Genomic DNA, 8,638 nt, shown 5'->3' on the forward strand with positions numbered 1-8,638 from the left:
GCAAGTATACCGAATTGTCGTCAAGTAAAAAATCACAATAGAGTGAGGTCGAATCCCACAGGGATTGATTGGTCAAGCAACTTTAATTAGAGGAATGTTCTAGTTGAGCGAAGCAGAATTTGATTTGAGATTTGCTGAAAATTAAATGGCGGGAAAGTAAATAGCAGAAAATGTAAATTGCTGGAAATAAAGAGCTGAATGTAAATGGCGGAAAGTAAATTGCTGAATCTTAAATGGGAATGGGGAAGATGCTCAGAAAAGTAAATTGCAGAAATTAAAGAGAATGGGTAAGATCAGAAATGGGGAATTCATTGGGCTTAGGAGATGTTGCATTCTCCGGATCAAGTTCATTTTCATCTCTTCCTCAATCAATGCATTCATTGATCTCCTTGGCAATCTTAAGTGATTGAATTACAATTCCTTGTAATTCAATCTCTCAAATCAAGTGTTGGTAGAATTATAGTCACCATATCCATCCAACCCCAATTTGGTCCAACATAAGAAAGCATTTCTAGCATGATCTCTTCATTCCTCTTCCAAGGTTCAGAAGAGATCCAAGTATGAATAGCTTCTTTTCAAAGATAGAAGAAGAATAATGAAAACTAATATTGATCCATCAAATTACAACAGAGCTCCCTAACCCAATGAAAGGGGTTTAGTTGTTCATAGCTCTGGAAATCGAAAACAAAGATGGAAAATACGTTATGAAAAGTAAACTAGAAGTGCAGAGAAAGTAAAATATTACAGAGAATAGTTCTCAAAATTCTTCACTCTCCGAAACTACTTTCTAATTCAAAACTACCCCTATATATATTACTCTTCTGATCTTCTAGTTGATTCTTCAAGTCTTGGATATGGGCCTTTGGATATTGAGTTTGAAGCAGTTATCTTCCGCAGTGGGCTTAGCTTTACTTGCAGAGAGAAAGTGTGAAGTAGGCAGGGTCTTTAGCTCAGGACGTTAGTGGCGTTAACGTTAAGTGAGAGTGTGGGTTCGAGAACGTTAGTTACAATCACCTTTTTCACTAGCGCTCCTCACCCAGGGATGATCCACGTTAACTTCAATGTTAGTGGCATCAACATGACCACTAACGTTGCCTCTTGATCCTTCACACACGTTATTGAGACTCACCTTTTCCAATAACGTTGAGAGTCCTCCCTCCCCCTACGTTAGAGTTCACGTTAACTTAGTTAACGTGGCTCTTAACGTAGGCTTGCCAATTCTTCGAGAACGTTAGTGACACTTACCTTTGTCACTAACGTTCCAAGGTGCCCCTACTTCCCACGTTAGAGTCCACGTTAACTAAGTTAACATGGCTTCTAACGTGGTAATGATAGCCATCTCCAACGTTAGTGACAAAGGTGAGTGTCACTTACGTTGGCTCATCATCTTATCCTCAACGTTAGCTTCCACGTTAACTAAGTTAACGTGGGAGTTAACGTGGCTCATAGTGGCTCATTCCAACGTTAGTGACAAAGGTGAGTGTCACTAACGTTGGCTCCACTTTCTTTCTTCCACGTTAGAGTTCACGTTAACTTAGTTAACGTGACTCTTAACGTGGGCTATGATGGCTTCGAGGACGTTATTGCCGATTACTTTTCTCATTAACGTTGCAAGCTAGCTCCCATTCCACGTTAGTTAGACTAACGTGGCTGCTAACGTGGTTCTTTCTTGCTTCCTTTGTCCTGAAATCAAACAATAAAGTGCATCAAAGTTCTAATCCAAGTCATGAGACATGCATCATCCAATTTGTCATATAATTCATGCAAAATTTCCATGAAATCATTTAAAGTGCACAATGTATGCTTAAATCAAGATGTAAGTGAAATTCCACCCAAAACTTGCTTATTTCCTAAGAAAATGCATGAAACTACCCTAAAACAGTAAAGAAAATGTCAGTGAAACTGGCCAAAATGCCCTAGCATCACAACACCAAACTTAAAGCTTGCTTGTCCCTAAGCAAGTACTGGAACAAGAGAATGATGAATGAAATGCCAAGAGAAGTGTGTCATTATTGTGGAAGTTATGCCCTTGGTTTTATGGTGGTTTCATGCATAGCAACTTAGGTTCATTCTTTCACTGGCTTTCAGACCTTTATCTTGTCCTAGAATACTCACTTGACTGCACCCTATGAGACTCTTATTCTCTGATCCTTTTTGTCATTTCAGGGCTTATTTGAGTTCTTAGACTAGATGCTCTGCGACTCTTTAAGTTAAGCTTTCAGCCAGCACTCCCGAACCAGTTGGTTCAAGGTGCTAGGTGTTAAGACACCCCTAAGGACTTACTCCCTCAAGTCTCTTTCCCCCATACATACACACCACAGGCACATGGTTTGTTTATTTTCTTTCTTGAGACCTTGGTGTCCAGCACCTCTTTGGGTTACTAAGTGTTCTGTAGCAAGGGTTACTCTTGATAGTGGACTTTCAGCTGATAATCCCGAGTTAGTTAATCCCAAGTTACCAAGTGATAAGGCACCCCTAAGAGCTTATTCATCCAAGTAGATCCCTTACACAGGAGCACCACAGACACTTGCCTCAAGGTTCAACCCTTGGTGCCTGGTGCACAAATTGTGAATCACACTTTTCACAACTCGTACCATTGACCAGCAAGTGCACTGGATCGTCCAAGTAATACCTCACGTGAGTAAGGGTCGAATCCCACGGAGATTGTTGGTTTGAAGCAATCTATGGTTATCTTGTAAATCTTAGTCAGGAAGTCAATTATGTTTATCAGTTGAATTGCAAATAAACAAGAGAGCATGGATTAAAGGTTACTTGTTGTGCAGTAATGGAGAATATGTTGGAGTTTTGGAGATGCTTTGTCTTCTGAATCTCTGCTTTCCTCTGTCTTCTTGTTCACGCATGCACGTCCTCCTATGGCAAGCTGTGTGTTGGTGGATCACCGTTGTCAATGGCTACCTTCCATCCTTCCAGTGAAAAATACGCTCACGCGCTCTGTCACAGCACGGCTAATCACCGGTTGGTTCTCGATCCGGTTGGAATAGGATTTACTATCCTTTTGCGTCTGTCACTAACGCCCAGCCTTCAGGAGTTTGAAGCTCGTCACAGTCATTCAATCCTTGAATCCTACTCGGAATACCACGGACAAGGTTTAGACTTTCCGGATTCTCATGAATGCCGCCATCAATCCTAGCTTATGCCACGAAGATTCTGATTAAGAGATCTAAGAGATACTCATTCAATCTGATATAGAACGGAGGTGGTTGTCAGGCACACGTTCATGGGTTGAGGATGGTGATGAGTGTCACGAATCATCACCTTCATCACAGTTAAGCGCGAGTGAACATCTTAGATAAGAACAAGCGTGTTTGAATAGAAAACAGAAATACTTGCATTAATCCATCGAGACACAGCAGAGCTCCTCACCCCCAACAATGGAGTTAGAGACTCATGCCGTCAAAGAGTACAAAGTTCAGATCTAAAATGTCATGAGATACAAAATAAGTCTCTAAAAGTTGTTTAAATACTAAACTAGTAGCCTAGGTTTAAAAAATGAGTAAACTATGATGGATGATGCAGAGATCAACTTCTGGGGCCCACTTGGTGTGTGCTGGGGCTGAGATTTAAGTAATTCACGTGCAGAGGCCATTTGTGGAGTTGAACGCCAGTTTTTGTGCCAGTTTGGGCGTTCAACTCCAGCTTTTTATCCTTTTTTGGCGCTGGACGCCAGAATTGGGCAGAGAACTGGCGTTGAACACCAGTTTACGTCATCTATCCTTGTGCAAAGTATGGACTATTATATATTGCTGGAAAGCCCTGGATGTCTACTTTCCAACGCAATTGGAAGCATGCCATTTCGAGTTCTGTAGCTCCAGAAAAGCCACTTTGAGTGTAGGGAGGTTAGAATCCAACAACATCAGCAGTCCTTTTTCAGCCTGAATCAGATTTTTGCTCAGCTCCTTCAATTTCAGCCAGAAAAATACCTGAAATTACAGAAAAACACACAACTCATAGTAAAGTCTAGAAATATGAATTTTTCCTAAAAACTAATGAAAATAGACTAAAAACTAACTAGAACATACTCAAAACTATATGAAATTAACCCCAAAAAGCGTATAAAATATCCGTTCATCACAACACCAAACTTAAACTGTTGCTTGTCCTCAAGCAACTAGACAAATAAAATAGAAGACTAATAGGTTGAGAAGCAATAATATCTCAGAGTTTTTGAGTGAAGCTCAGATTCTAATTAGATGAGCGGGACTAGTAGCTTTTTGCTTCTGAACAGTTTTGGCATCTCACTTTATCCATTGAAGCTCAGAGTGATTGGCATCTATAGGAACTTAGAATTCAGATAGTGTTATTGATTCTCCTATTTCAGTGTGATGATTCTTGAACACAGCTATTTTATGAGTCTTGGCCGTGGCCCTAAGCACTTTGTTTTCCAGTATTACCACCGGATACATAAATGCCACAGACACATAATTGGGTGAACCTTTTCAGATTGTGGCTCAGCTTTGCTAAAGCCCCCAATTAGAGGTGTCCAGGGTTCTTAAGCACACTCTTCTTTTTGCTTTGGACCTTGACTTTAACCGCTCAGTCTCAAGTTCTCACTTGACACCTACACGCCACAAGCACATGGTTAAGGACAGCTTGGTTTAGCCGATTAGACTAGGATTTTATTCCTTTAGGCCCTCCTATCCACTGATGCTCAAAGCCTTGGGATCCTTTTTATTTGCCCTTGCCTTTTGGTTTTAAGGGTTATTGGCTTTTTGCTCTTGCCTCTTTGTTTTAAGAGCTTTTGGCTTTTTCTGCTTGCTTTTTCTTTTTCTTTCTATTTTTTTTCGCCTATTTTATTATATATATATATATATTTTCTGCAAGCTTTGTTCTTTGCTGCTTTTTCTTGCTTCAAGAATCATTTTTATGATTTTTCAGATTATCAATAACATGTCTCATGTTCATCATTCTTTCAAGAGCCAACATATTTAACAGTCTTAAACAACAAATTCAAAAGACATATGCACTGTTCAAGCATTCATTCAGAAGACAGAAAGCATTGCCACCACATGTTACTAATTAGAATTTTTCTTATTAAAAACTCGTAATTTTATTGCCTCTTATTCAAAAGATCTACTATTTTATTCATGTTTGCTGATGATGAGAAAAATAGACTATAACTTAATTGGGGATAAAATTAAAATAGACACTAATTACTACTAATGATCATGTAATGAAGACACAAACATAGATAAGCACTTAACATAGAGAAAACGAAAAACAGATAACGTAAGAACAAGGAACGAGTCCACCTTAGTGATGATGGCATTTCCTTCTTGAGGAACCAATGATGTTCTTGAGCTCTTTTATGTCTCTTCCTTGCCTTTGTAGCTTGATTCCTAGTGATTTTTGGTATTTCTATCCTCAGTTGCTTCCAATAATTGAGTGGAGGGAAGTGCATCCCCTGAGGTATTTCAGGGATCTCTTGATTTGCAGCCACATGTTCTACCACTGAGCTATAGATCCTTCACATAATTGTTTTACCACACCAAACTTAGAATGTTGCTCGCCCTCGAGCAAAAGAAGAAGGAATAGATGAAGAAGAAGATGTGAAAAAAAAAACTAGGATTATAAGGAGGGAAGGTGGGGATCCTGTGGGGTCCACAGATCTTGAAATGATCCTGTGAGGTCCACAGATCTTGAGGTGTCAAGGCATTTACATCCCTGCACCAATTTAGGCATGCAAAATGCCCTTGCACACAACTCTGGGCGTTCAGCGCCAGGTTGGTGCCCATTTTGGGCGTTCAACGCCCATTTACTAGCCATTTCTAGCGTTGAACACCAGAACCATGCTCTGTTCTGGCGTTGAATGCCAGACAGGTGCTTCCTCCAGGGTGTGATTTTTCTTCTGCTGTTTTTGATTCCGTTTTCAATTTTTAATATTTATTTTGTGACTCCACATGATCATGAACCTAATAAAACATGAAAAACCATGAAAGTAAATAAAAGTTGGGTTGCCTCCCAACAAGCGCTTCTTTATTGTCCTTAGCTGGACCTTGCTGTGCTTTTAATCTAGCTTCAACCTTGAGCACTCTTGCTCAACATTGCCTTCAAGATAGTGCTTGATTCTCTGTCCATTAACAATGAACTTCTTGTCAGAGTCAATATCTTGAAGCTCTACATAACCATATGGTGATACGCTTGTAATCACGTATGGTCCCCTCCACCGGGATTTCAATTTCCCGGGGAATAGCCTGAGTCTAGAGTTGAACAGCAGAACCTTCTGTCCTGGTTCAAAGATTCTAGATGACAGCTTTCTGTCATGCCACTTTTTTTATTTCTCTTTATAAAGCTTGGCATTTTCGAAAGCTGTGAATCTGAACTCCTCTAGCTCATTTAGCTGGAGCAATCTTTTTTCTCCTGCTAATTTGGCATCAAAGTTTAGGAATCTGGTTGCCCAGTAGGCCTTATGTTCTAGTTCCACTGGCAGGTGACATGCCTTACCATACACGAGTTGGTATGGAGAGGTCCCTATAGGGGTCTTGAATGCTGTTCTATAAGCCCACAGAGCATCATCCAAGCTCCGTGCCCAATCCTTTCTACGGGTATTTACTGTCCATTCCAGGATTCTCTTTAATTCTCTATTAGAGACTTCAGCTTGCCCATTGGTTTGTGGATGATATGGAGTAGCCACCTTGTGGTGAACCCATACCGAACCATGGCAGAGTAAAGCTGTTTATTACAGAAGTGAGTGCCCCCATCACTGATGAGTACTCTAGGGACACCAAACCTGCTAAAGATATGTTTCTGGAGGAAATTCAGCACTGTTTTAGTATCATTGGTGGGTGTGGCAATGGCCTCAACCCATTTTGATACATAGTCAACTGCCACCAGAATATAAGTGTTTGAGTATGATGGTGGGAAAGGTCCCATGAAGTCAATTCCCCATACGTCAAACAACTCAATTTCCAAGATTCCTTGTTGAGGCATGGCGTAACCATGAGGCATATTACCAGCTCTTTGGCAACTGTCACAGTTACGTACAAACTCTCGGGAATCTTTATAGAGTGTGGGCCAATAGAAGCCACATTGGAGGACCTTGGTGGCTGTTCGCTCACCTCCGAAATGGCCTCCATATTGAGATCCGTGGCAATGCCACAGGATCCTCTGTGCTTCTTCTCTAGGCACACACCTACGGATAATTCTGTCTGCACATCTCTTAAAGAGATAAGGTTCATCCCACAAGTAGTACTTTGCATCAGTAATTAATTTTTTCTTTTGTACCTTGTTGTACTCCTTGGGTATGAACCTTGCAGCTTTATAGTTTGCAATATCGGCAAACCATGGTGTTTCCTGAATGGCAAACAAATGCTCATCTGGAAACGTCTCAGAGATCTCAAGAGAGGGGAGGGGCGTCCCTTCTACTGGCTCTATCCGAGATAGATGATCAGCTACTTGGTTCTCTGTCCCTTTTCTGTCTCTTATTTCTATATCAAACTCTTGCAGAAGCAACACCCATCTAATGAGCCTGGGTTTTGAATCCTGCTTTGTGAGTAGATATTTAAGAGCAGCATGATCAGTATACACAATCACTTTTGATCCTACTAAGTATGATCTGAACTTGTCAATGGCGTAAACCACTACAAGTAATTCTTTTTCTGTGGTTGTGTAATTTTTCTGGGCATCATTTAGAACGTGACTAGCATAATAAATGACATGGAGAAGCTTGTCATGCCTCTGTCCCAATACTGCACCAATGGCGTGATCACTGGCATCACACATCAGCTCAAATGGTAACGTCCAGTCTGGTGCAGAAATGACTGGTGCTGTGACCAGCTTAGCTTTCAGCGTTTCAAACGCCTGCAGGCACTCTGTGTCAAACACAAATGGCGTGTCAGCAGCTAGCAGATTGCTTAGAGGTTTTGCGATTTTTGAAAAATCCTTTATAAACCTCCTATAGAATCCTGCATGCCCCAGAAAGCTTCTGATTGCCTTAACATTGGCAGGTGGTGGTAATTTTTCAATTACCTCTATTTTTGCTTGATCCACCTCTATTCCCTTGTTTGAGATTTTATGCCCAAGGACAATCCCTTCAGTCACCATGAAGTGACATTTTTCCCAGTTTAAAACTAGGTTGGTCTCTTGGTATCTTTTCAGAACAAGTTTCAGGTGATCCAGACAGGAGCTAAATGAGTCTCCATATACTGAGAAGTCATCCATGAAGACTTCCAGAAATTTTTCCACCATATCAGAGAAAATAGAGAGCATGCATCTCTGGAAGGTTGCAGGCGCATTACATAGCCCAAATGACATCCTTCTATAAGCAAACACTCCAGATGGACATGTGAATGCTGTTTTCTCTTGATCCTGGGGATCTACTGCAATCTGGTTATAGCCTGAGTAGCCATCCAAAAAGCAGTAATAATCATGACCTGCTAGTCTTTCTAGCATCTGGTCTATGAATGGTAAAGGAAAATGATCCTTTCTGGTGGCTGTATTGAGCCTTCTGTAGTCAATACACATGCGCCACCCTGTAACTGTTCTCGTAGAAACCAGTTCATTCTTTTTATTATGAATCACTGTCATGCCTCCCTTTTTTGGGACGACTTGAACAGGGCTCACCCAGGGGCTATCAGAAATAGGATAAATAATCCCAGCCTCCAGTAATTTGGTGACCTCT

The sequence above is a fragment of the Arachis ipaensis genome, chromosome B3 (assembly GCF_059453495.1).
Source record: "Arachis ipaensis isolate K30076 ecotype BB chromosome B3, ASM5945349v1, whole genome shotgun sequence".
Lineage (NCBI taxonomy): Eukaryota > Viridiplantae > Streptophyta > Magnoliopsida > Fabales > Fabaceae > Arachis > Arachis ipaensis.